The following is a 12,444-nucleotide window of genomic DNA, read 5'->3' on the forward strand; positions in this document are numbered from 1 at the left end:
GAAAAAGGAAAAATAGAGAAAGATAGTAAGTCATATAATAGGAAGTGAGAAAATGGCGGAAGAGATGGTGTTTTATCCGATTCTTTAAAACAGCTACAGAGTCAGCAGTTCGTATCGCGACCGGCAGATCATTCCACAGTTGTGGAACAGCTCCTGAGAAGGTACGCTCTAATGTTTTTTTCCCTTTTTGAGATGGCACCACAAGCCGTCACTCTGTGACAGAGTGCAGGGATCAAGAGGGTACATAAGCTGTATAAGCAATAGTGAAGGTAAGAGGGTGGTGACCCAGTTTTGGTTTTAAAGACCAGGAGCAGAGCTTTAAATTTGATGCGAGCTGCTATAGGAAGCCAGTGTAACTTGACAAAGAGAGGAGTGACCTGCACCCTCTTTGGCTCGTTGAAGACCACACTTGCTGCTGTGTTCTGATTCATCTGCAGGGTTTTGTTGTGCAGGCTGGAAGTCCAGCCAGCAGCTCATTGCAGTAGTCCAGCCTGGACAGGACAAGAGCTTGGACTAGGACCTGCGTAGCATGCTCTTTTTGGGAAGGTCTAATTTTCCTAATATTGTAGATGAATCTACAAGAGTGAGCGGTGCTGGCAACCTGCTCCGTAAAGCTAAGCTGATCAGGCGTGATGGTCGAGGAACCTAGCCGAATGGAAAGGTTGTGTTGAATCTTTGGTTCAGATAATATGTATTCGCAAGGTTAAGCTGAAGATGGTGATCCTTTTTCCAGAGTGAGATGTCCCTCAGGCACGCTGAGATGCGGGCAAAAACCGTGGGATGATCAGGGTGGAACGAAAAGTGAAGTTGAGTGTTGTTGTTGGGGTTCGGACACCTCTCCAGGATACCCGAAATGAGGGTCAACAGGAGGATGTGGGGATTGACCGTGTCAAAGGCGGCAGATAGATCCAGTAAAATCAGCACAGAAGATTTGGAGGCTGCTCTTGCCTGTCTTAGGGCTTTAATGACTGAGAGCAGCGCAGTCTCAGTGGAGTGACCGCATTTGAAACCAGACTGATTGCTATTCAGGAGGTTATTTTGTGTGAAGAAAGAGGAGAGCTGGTCAAACACCACACGTTCAATAGTCTTGGCAATGAAGGGAAGAAGAGAAACAGGTCTGTAGTTCTCTAGCATAGCAGGATTGAGTGTAGGTTTCTTCAGCAGTGGGGTTATCCGGGCCTATTTAAATGCTGCAGGGAAGGTACCATTGGAAAGAGATGAATTGTTAATGTGGGTGAGAGCAGGGATAACCGACGGAGAGATGGCCTGAAGGAGATGGGTGGGTATGGGATCTAGGGGGCGGGTAGTCGGATGGTTAGAAGCAAAGACCTTGGAAATGTCCGCTTCAGACAGGAGAGAGAAGGAGGGAAGCGAGCATGCCTCAGAGGTTTGAGCATGCGTAAGAAGCACTGACTGCTGATAGTAATCGCTTTCTTCACAAAGAAGGAAGCAAAATCATCAGCCATTAAGTCTGATGAAGGTGGGGGGGCATGCGGACAAAGAAGAGTAGAGAAGGTCTTAATAAAAGTGTGAGAGTCAGGTGAGCTGCTGATTTTAGAGTGATAGTATAAGGTCTTAGCAGAAGAGACATCCACGGAGAAGGAGGCAAGAAGAGACTGATAGAAACAGAGGTCAGCAGGATCTTTCGATTTGTGCCACTTCCTCTCTGTAGCCCTAAGTCTGGAGCGATGCTCACGGAGAACCTCAGATAGCCAAGGGGCAGATGGCGTGGACCGGTCCAGATGTCAGAGGGCATAAACTATCTAAGCAGGATGTAAGAGTGGAGCATATAGTGTCTGTTGTGTTATTTGTATCTAACAAAGACAGTTGGTTGGGAGGGGAGAGCATGGAAGAGACCACAGAGGATAAGCGGGAGGGAGTAGAACAGCAGCGTGTGTAGATAAGATCTAATAGATTGTCTGACCTGTGGGTAGGTGAAGTTGGGACTCACTTGAGGTCAAACGACGCAGTCAGGGTGTTGAAGTCAGCTGCCTGTGGTTTTTCAAGGTGGATGTTGAAGTCCCCAAGTACTACTAAAGGAGTACCGTCCTCTGGGAATGAAGACAGAAGTACATCCAACTCCTCCAAGAAGTGTCCAAGTTGACCAGGTAGAGTCGATGGTCTTTACACTCTCCATCTTCACACGACGAGGGCTGCACGTGATGAGACAGCCATGGCCACGCCCGACAACAATCAACAACTACTGGCCGAAACTGACACACGCAAGGATGCACAGGACACAACGCGATTGCAGCACGTGATACAAAGGTAAACAAGAGAGCGTTTCTTGGCAACAAAACTGCGCTAAAACTTTACAAGTCTATAAACAAATACTTACACGTTACTGTAGACTCCTGTTGATAACTGCTTTACCTCAACACTGAGCTGTTTACTGCTACATACAGAGTTTATGATTTCATAAATGTTATGTGATTTTTCATCAACTCACAAACCCTTTGGGATTCCCCCGCAAACCACCAGGGGTTTGCGAACCAAAATATGGGAAACCCTGCACTAATGAATCACAAATTTATGGAATGATTTAGCCTGCAAATTAGAAACACACTGCTATCCTAGTGTGGCAGTAATGTACTGCCCTTCCTTAGCACCTAATCAGTGGCAGTCCTGGCTAGATTTACGCCCTGGGCGAACCATCCCTGGACCGCCCCAGAAAAAAAAGAATTACCCCCAAACCCCGCCACCAACATGTATTATTTTATTATATATAATCTTAAATACAAAAAGGTAACAAGAACAGAGAAAAACATGTAATACAGTATAAACACCCACTCATGCACACACACGCACACACACACACACACACACACATGCATGCACACACACATGTGCGCACACAGACACACACCTGTGAAATCCTGCAAGGATCATGTGGCTGAGGAGGTAGATGGCTCCAGGACCATCCCTGAAGAGGGCTGTGTGGCTGCAGATGTAGATGGCTCCTCATCAGACTCCACAACCATGTCTGTTGCTGCTGTGGAAGTATCTGACTCCTCTTTTTGGCCAGTGGGTGCTCTAGCTCAAAAATATTTCAGAAGTGCACCTGAATTTACAATTAAGATACAACATGTAAGTTAGATACACTTATTTCACACATGCATCAGTTACCCAATTAAAATGACCATAACACACATTTTATTAGCATTTGTTAACATCCTAAAAACTAAGCATAACAGACTTCAAATTATTTAAAAAGCTATATCACTGTGTAGCTTACAAAATGCCATGTCAATGTATATTAGAAGTTATTTAAGTTAACATATAGCGTAAAGCAATAAAAAATTACAAAGTCAGGAGGTCTGTGTGAATTTGCACTTTTTGTGTTGCACACACAAACTGTTGCCTATGGGTGAATTTAGTTGCATGACATGATGCCTCAATTCTAATAGTTGCTAGTTCAGCAAAACAAAAACCAAATACAGTCGTATTCTGTGGCTAATAGCAACAAATTAGCAAGAGACCGAGGCTAATATAAATAGCCTATTTTACTACTGTCACTCACGTTGTCACTCATAGAAATCGGCATACCTTTATCTTTTGGCCGTTTCTCCTCATCTTCTTGTCTTCTTTTTCTGAACTGGGCAACTGATGGCTTATTTGGTCTTTTAATTTGATCCATGATGATGAAGACTCGACATCATTAACTTTGCATTACATTTTGCCAACAACAACGTCCGTTCGCAGGTCAATCAACCGGAGTCACGTGACGTGAGTCACGTAGATGACTATACTTTTTTTTCCACATAACCCAATTAATTACATGTTCGTAGGTATATGGGTCTATGTTAATTTTAGGAATGAAAAATGCAATTTATTTGGAAGCAGACGCAGCAGTTTGTGTCGTGTGGCCTCTGGCCTCGGATCAGTCAATACCTACGCCCCCCTTAAGGCGAGAAAGGGACTTGCAGTCGCAAGTTGAATCCCCGCCCCCCTCCCCCGTGCCTCTTCTGACACGCACACAACTTGTGTATCTCAGCACGAACTTGACATGGAAATGAGCGGTAGTCTAGAAAACTGTTTTGATATAATTTTTTTTTTATGGCGCTCATGCGCCCTCACAGAGATTGCGCCCTGGACATTCGCCCACATTACCCATAGCAAAAACCGGCCCTGCACCTAATGATCCACTGAACCCAGCTGGATCCCAGCAGCTGACTGCTTAGGTGAAGCGGGAATAAGCTCACAGAATGTGCATGGCAGGCCACAGCAATCATCTTTTGAATCCAATGCAAAAGCCTCTGCTGTATAAAGACAGGCTGCCCACAGCCACTCTCTGTAGCATAAAGAGTTGCTCTTACAGCAATAAGTGCTCAGATAAACATATAACACACATACCAGGCACAGCTCACATCAACTAGATGGGAAAGCAGAATGCAACCGCCTACGCTCTAACTGCGCTAAGCAGGGACGTGCACAGGAATTTTTAGGGGCAGTTGCTCTGACCTAAATAAAGGGCACCCCCCCCCTAAATATTTTTTTAAACACGGCCTATATGAAGGATTGAGAATAACAGGGTCTTTATTAAAATCAGCATGCCTAATGCCTACCAAAAAAATTGTAGCCTAGGCTGCTTGTCTGCAAGCTGTAGCTAGCTGCTATCTGTCTGATTATTTAGGCTTAAACGTGGCAAACTCAGCCTAGATTCATGAAGATTTTAACAGAGGTGGAAAGAGTAGCTGTTACGTTCCCATGAAACGTATATTTTTGTGTTATTCTTGTTTATTGGTTTTATAGTTGTTTTGTGCATAGAGTTGTACTTTTTGTTACTTGCCTGTCCTTTTCTCCAGTGACTCCCATTAGGAGGAAGAAAAGTAAGAGCAAGAGAGAATAGGTGTGTTCGAGATCATCCGGCGCTGCGCAGACCGATCGGCGAGGTTTGCCGCTTGCAGTCGAGGGAGGAACTGAAGACGGAGCCGTCAAGCCGGACACCTGCTGCTTGCCGTAGTGACGTGTGCGCCGTGTTTCCTTGTTTTTAATCGCAAATGAAGTGAATTAGATGCTGAATTTGATAAAACAAACCTTTTAATAAAAAGTTGCAACTAGAAACATTTTATATCGAATATTTTAATTGCTGTTCATACTGTATACCCGAAAATAACGGGAAACAAGCCTATTATTAAAATACCAATAGAGTTTGTTATTTTCATTTTTATTTTATTACACGACACAATACAACATATTTAAGCATATTAAAGTGTTTTTTCCTGTTTTAAAACATGAATTTATAATGTTTATTAGTGGAGCTAAAGGTTGGATTAAACTTGAAACGCACGTGATAGTTGTCATCAGTGAGGCAACCAATCACGTAAAGCTGTTACGTCATCACAACTCCGTGCAGCCGCTCTGGAGAAGCTGCACCGACTGAGCTAGCCGGCTACTCTCGAAAGACTCTCGCGGTACTTAAAAACCATATGACACAGTCACGTGCATGCAGCGCCAGCTGAAGTCGGACAAAAATACTAACCGGAATGCACTGCTTCAAGTCAGCCGCCGATCGGTCTGCGCAGCGCCGCATGAAGTCGAACACACCTAATGCGTTCTCCTACGGCCTGATTGCGCACACCACCTGATTGCTCACATCACCTGCAGCTCATCACAACACTACAAGCTGCCTATAAAAGACTGTGTTCGAGTCCAGAGGAGAGAGTGAGCTTGTTGGAGACCTGTGTTGCTGCTTATTGTTAAACTGTTGGCTTTGAATATAATTTTGGGTGTTAAGCAACTAAAGTTGTAAGAGTTGCAGAAAGGCTAGTTGAAGCCTAAATTGAAACCTTATTTTGTTTGCTGAACTTTCTCTTTGTGTTCCTGGAAGCCTGTAGGGAGGTGGGTGCCCACTTTTTACTTTTTGTATCATATTTTCTCCTGTTTTTCAATAGGTAGGGAGGAAGGGTATTTTTGATGTCTTTTATTTTGACCTTTTTGTCTGGCAGTTAAGTAGATTTAATACCCCTAGGTAGAGGGCTTTTTGTTTGTTATTTTGGGCACATACCACTCCTGATGCTTTTTGTTCGCTTCCACTATTTCTGTTACCCCTTTTTGACTTGAAAAGAGCAGAGTTTAAACTCTAAATAAAATGCTCATTTTCTTTTCCAACTGGTTGTTCGTCTTAATTATTTTATTTTAACTCTTTAGTTTACTCATTCAAGTTTTTGGCTACTGTTACATTAAACATCCCTTAGACTTAAAGCCTAACGTTAAGGAAGAACGTAACAGTAGCCAAAAACTTTACTCAAGTAAAAGTACAAGTAACTAAATAAATAATTACTCAAGTAGAAGTAAAAAGTATGCAATGAAAATAATACTCAAGTAGCGAGTTACTAGTTACTCATGAAAAAATAAATCTAGATATACACGCGCAAACACACACACACACACACACACACACACACACACACACACACACACACACACACACAATACAGTGCCCTCCATAAGTATCAGAACTGTAAAGACAAGATTTTTCTGTTTGCTGTGGAGACCAGAAATTGGTAAGATAAGTATCAGTATGTCAGAAGTTTAGAATGTCACATTTTATTAACCTTTGTTTATGTTTCAACACATACGTATGCTTTAACAACAAAGAACAACAGCATTAAATGCTGACTTATGTTGTTGTACACAAATGCACATAAGTGAATCAAACTGATCCTACACATTTTATGCTTTTCATGTGTAAAAAATCAGGACACAGCTAAGTGACCATTAAAAAAAAATAATGTGACAGATTCTGTACTTTTGTCTCATCTTCATCTTTTAATGTTTAGACATTTCTTGACTCCACAACAAACAGAAGAATACTTATGAAGGGTACAGTATGTGTAAAACTGCAACATACACAAACAGTACAGAAAAAAGAATACAAACACAGAATAGACAAGCATTTCAAATTAACAAATTAACTCTAGTCTCAATGACGATGTAGCTTATAGCTGAAATATCAGACAAGTAAACTGACAACAGTTTTGCATATGTATAAAGTTAGAAATCTCCTAAGATGGTCTGAGGACATTGACAGTTTACACTTACATAAAAATGATTTTAGACAAAACTCATGTTTTCTTACGTTGTCATGTCACGTGTGTTTTGTGAGAATCACTTACATCATATACAGTACAGTATACAGCGAATCAGATGTCAATCATCGATGGATTTTCTTCAATCTGTGCTACAATGCTTCTGGAGGTTGCACGCGTTTAACTGTGTCTGACGACGAACAGGTCGCGTGGGTACATGTGTGAAGTTTTGCTTTTAGTTAAAATATTGGTAAATTCATTTCCACGTCACCCAAAAATAGTTATATTCTGCGTGTTTCTACATAGGTTACGAGTAAAACAGCTTCGGACGATTCCGTTTTTGCAGCGATCTGAACAATTCATTCAAACTGATTCGCGAACCAATTTAAACGTTTGGCCCATTCGCTTTGTAAAGAATCGATTCAAAAGACTCGTTTATTTGCAAAACTTTGTAAGGAATCGACTCAAACGAGTCATTAATTCGCGAATGCGCCAGAAACACAAGTAAGCAATTTAAAAATAAAATACAAATTTCGTAATTAATTAAAATACAGTAACGAAGGAACGCTGCATAGTGTAAACAAAGTAAAAGTAAAAAAAAAATTTCCACCTCGGAAGGGCAACTTGAGTCGAGAAGGGCATATGGGCAGTTGCCCGGGCAACCTGAGCAACCCCCCTGTGCACGTCCCTGGCGCTAAGGGGTGGTTTAGGCATATAATCCCTCAAGGGCACATACAGTCCATGACGGCACAATAATAGGTGAGTGTTTCGGCTGCTTCTCCTACTTAAAAGAAGAAATTGCCACTGCGCCCAAGGCACAAGCGTGAAATGTAGCGATAGCTGTGTGTAAACCCTTGGGGTAGTTTTTTTTTTCAATTCAATTTTATTTATATAGCGCTTTTCACAAAAGTCAATTGTTTCAAAGCAGCTTTACATAAATAGAAGCAGTGAAAAGCACAGAAAAACGACAGATAGCACAACAAAATACATGATAGCATGAGCAGTTAAATTTGCTACGGCTTTGACTCAATATTATAAGTGCACGTATTACTAAAGCAACGTCTAGAAGAGGAAGCTAAGTAAAGCCCAAAAAGGCTGCCTCCCCGGGGTGAAAAACCCCCTAGGAGAAAAAAAAAGAATGCTGTGCGGCAGACGTTGGCGATATGACTATCAAAGGATAAGTTGCTGTCGAACATCACACCCAAGTTCCTAACCGTGGAAGATGGCACCACAGTACAGCCATCTATGTGCAATTTACAATCTGACATATTATGTTTGTAGCGATTTGGTTCAATAATAAGTATCTCTGTCTTATTGGAGTTGAGCTTAAGAAAGTTATGTGCCATCCAGTCACTAACATCGCAAATGCAGTCTTTTAGCTTAGAAAACGTGTGTGTTTCGCTGGGATGCGAGGAGATGTAAAGCTGGGTATCATCCGCATAGCAGTGAAAACTTATGTTATGTTTCCTGATAATGTCCCCTAGGGGTAACATGTATAACGAGAACAGGATAGGACCTAAAACTGATCCCTGCGGTACACCGTATTTAACCAGGGAGTGATATGACTCTTCCTCATTTACATAAACAAAGTGATAGCGATTGGTTAGATATGACCTAAACCAGGCTAGCGCCTGACCACTGATACCAACATAGTTTTCTAGTCTATTGAGTAAGATTCTGTGATCTATTGTGTCAAAGGCTGCACTAAGGTCTAGTAATATAAGAATTGAGATTTCACCACGATCGGATGTTAATAGGAGGTCATTTGTAACTCTAAGCAACGCTGTCTCTGTGCTATGGTGGGGCCTGAATCCTGATTGGAACTTTTCATATGTACTATTATTTGTCAAGAATGTGCGTAACTGGCTTGCCACTACTTTTTCTAATATTTTCGAAAGAAAAGGGAGATTTGAGATTGGTCTAAAGTTATTAAGATCTCCTTGGTCAAGCTGTGGTTTTTTAATCAGCGGTTTAATAACTGCTAGTTTGAAAGCTGTTGGAACGTATCCTATTTCTAGCGATGAGTTAAAGATATTTAGAACCGGGGTTGACACTACAGGGAATACCTCTTTAAGTAGTTTTGTGGGAACGGGGTCTAATATACAGGACGATGATTTGGATGATGTGACTAGTTTAGAGAGCTCATCTATTGTAGTAGGTTTAAATGAATCAAGATGTTCGTATGGTAGTCTAGTGTTAAGTTAACTAATGGGTAGAGTGGTGGCTGCCTGGTTAGCTACGATGTTTTCCCTAATAGCCGAAATTTTGTTAGAAAAGAAGTTCATGAAGTCGTTACTATTGTGTTGAAGTTTACTATTGGTTTCTGTTTGTTCTTTGTTTCTAGTCAGTTTCGCAACTGTGCTAAAGAGGAAACGAGGGTTATTATGATTCTCATTTATAAGCTTGCTAAGATATGTAGATCTGGCGGTTTTAATAGCCTGTCTGTAGTGTTTAACACTCTGTTTCCATGCTGCACGCCATACTTCTAACTTTGTGCTTCTATAATTTCTTTCCATTTTTCTAGCTGCCTTTTTAAGGGCTGCGGTGTGATGGTCATACCATGGAGCTGGCGGTTTTTCTTTGAATCTCTTTTTTCGAATGGGAGCAACGGCATCCAATGTGTTAGAACAGACATTGTTTAGGTTTTCTATTACAATATCTAGATCGTCACAGTCAGTGGCGTGTTTACCCACCACGCAAACCACGCAATTGCGTGGGGCCTCGCGGGCTTGGGGGGCCCCCTACTGGCCACAAGGTGTGGGAAAGTATGTCACGTTTATTCAGACCCGAATCTAAGGTACGGATAAAGCACGCGCGAGCGAGAGATGTGGGAGTATGCACGTAGAATAATATTTGCGCTCATCCTCGCGAGGGCACATATAGGCTACTTCATGAGTGAAACTCTACGGGAAAGCGCACCTCTGCTCAGTGCGCATAAATGCAGCCACACAAGTGCTGGAATGAGCGCTCGCTCGACTCTCTCTGTGCTCTCGTAACTGCACAACATTCACTCGATGGTCAAGTTTACTTTAAAGACTTTGGGCTTCACACCTGTGATTGGTGGTTCGGTTTGATGACACACATCTTTTGTTCCACACTCGTACAGGTATAAACATGATAAAGACACCACGCAGGGGTTTTAATCACGTCGAAAATAGACGACAAATCATATTCTGTATCTCATCATTGTCATTAAAATATCATCTTTAGTGTATTTCTATGCTTGTTGTATCTCACAGTAAGTTTGTTTTTGCAATATGAACATAAGAGTTTTATGTGATTCCCATCCATAAATTCAAGCAATAACCAACTTATAATGTTGTTTGCTGGTGTTAATTAGTTCAGTTTGTTAGATCAGTATGAATCTTAATCTAATGCTTCCTCTTTTTCCTCATTTAATTTTTTTTTTAGTAAGACTTCAGACACTGAAGTTGCAGTTTTAATTACATTGTTTTAAATACATCCTATAATACATTTGCAAGCAAAATATATATCTGAGAGGGGCGTGAAACATTTTTTTAAACCAAAAATTTTTGTCATACCAAACTAACAATTTAGTGTTATTTCAAGCAGTGTAAAACAAAATAAACCCGGTTTTTATATCTCACTTAAGTCTATATACTGAATATTATTGTTGTGCAATTCAAATGAAAAACCTTGGGCAATGCTGGGGCATGGGGGCCCCGGTTCTTGGACTTTGCAAAGGGCCACCAAAATGGTAAACACGCCACTGGTCACAGTTATCTGCTACATGTTTCATTTGGGACAGGTCTGGAAGAGTGCTAATAAAGCTATCTTTAGTGGTGGAAATTATTGTTCTGGCTAGTCGGTAGCATGTTGTGGATTGAGTGATCCTATCTAGAAGTACAGTGTATGACACAAGGTAATGGTCAGAAACTGCATCACTCTGAGGTGATATTTCGACGTCATTAATATTGAGTCCGAGTGACAGAATTAAGTCTAATGTGTGCTTACGAGTATGCGTTGGCCCTGTCACGTTTTGTCTAATATTGAGAGAATTTAGAACATCCATAAACGTACGTCCTAATGCGTCTTTTGGGTTATCCACATGGACATTAAAATCAACAACAATAATCACCAACAATAAGAGCTTTATCTACAGTGACTACAAGCTCAGATCTGCTATTTCTTTAAGGAAATCTGCATGGTGGCCCGGTGGTCTATAGATTGTCGCTAAGGCAAAAGAAAGCTGTTTGTGGTTACAATCAGTTATTTCCATATTTAACAACATTAGTTCAAATGATTTAAATTTTAGCTCAGATTTTGGTTTACTTTAAAAATTGTGTTGTATATTGTAGCTACACCACCCCCTCTCCCCTTTAATCGAGGTTCGTGTTTATAATAATAGTCTTGTGGGGTGGATTCATTTAAACTAATGTAGTCATCTGCTTTAAGCCAGGTTTCTGTTAAACAGAGTGCATCTAAGTTTTGGTCTGTGATTATTTCAATGACAATAGGTTCTTTATTGGTAAGTGATCTAATGTTAAGAAGGCCGAATTTTAACATTTGAGATTTATCTGTTAATGTATTGTTTTCAAATTTTATATTAATCAGGGCCCGGTTCCCCAAAAGGTTCTTATCGCTAAGTAGTTCTTAAACTATTCCTTAACCTCTCTCTTAACTCTATGGCATGATTCCCAAAACGTTCGTACGCTAAGTATATCATCTGTAAGTCACACTTTCGTAAGGTTGGTCTGGACCATTCGTAAGCTCTCTCTTAGCGTTGTTTGAGCGCAAAACGCTTCGTCGCAGTCTTTAGAAATCAGCGCAGCGCAGTGCAAGTCAAACTATGGTATGCTGACAATGATTTTATGTTATGGACATTTTTAAGACTTGTAATAAAATATGTTTGCAATGGATACAGGACTATTTATGCAGTTGACTTTATTTGGTATCAGAACTAATGAATCAAAGACGGCGCCGGTGTTTGTTCCTCATTGAAGTCTGTTCCCTCTATGTTTATAGCGTTTTCATCACATTACATTTATAATTTATTTAGAAAGATTAAAGATTTCAATTGGTTATACTAAAAAGCAATAATATCATGTATTCTATTATACAATTTATTAAATATTTCATATGTGACAGTTTTATGTCTTTTAACATAGCCTGTCTTTTTCTTTTCTTTTTTTCTCTACTGTTTGTTTTAAAACTGTTATGTTTCCAAACATAATAAATATATATTATACATATAATATGATTCATACTGTAAAAATAAATGACTTAAAATCAAGAACAGTCAAGATACATTACATAAATGCACACATATACACCTCAGTAGCCATTAAAACTTTCAATGTATATAAATAATAAACGTATAATGTGATAAAAATGCTATAAAAACACTACACTAAAGGGAAACATAGGGGAAACAGACTTCCACACAACACCG

This window comes from Paramisgurnus dabryanus, chromosome 19 (genome assembly GCF_030506205.2).
Source record: "Paramisgurnus dabryanus chromosome 19, PD_genome_1.1, whole genome shotgun sequence".
Classification (NCBI taxonomy): Eukaryota; Metazoa; Chordata; class Actinopteri; order Cypriniformes; family Cobitidae; genus Paramisgurnus; species Paramisgurnus dabryanus.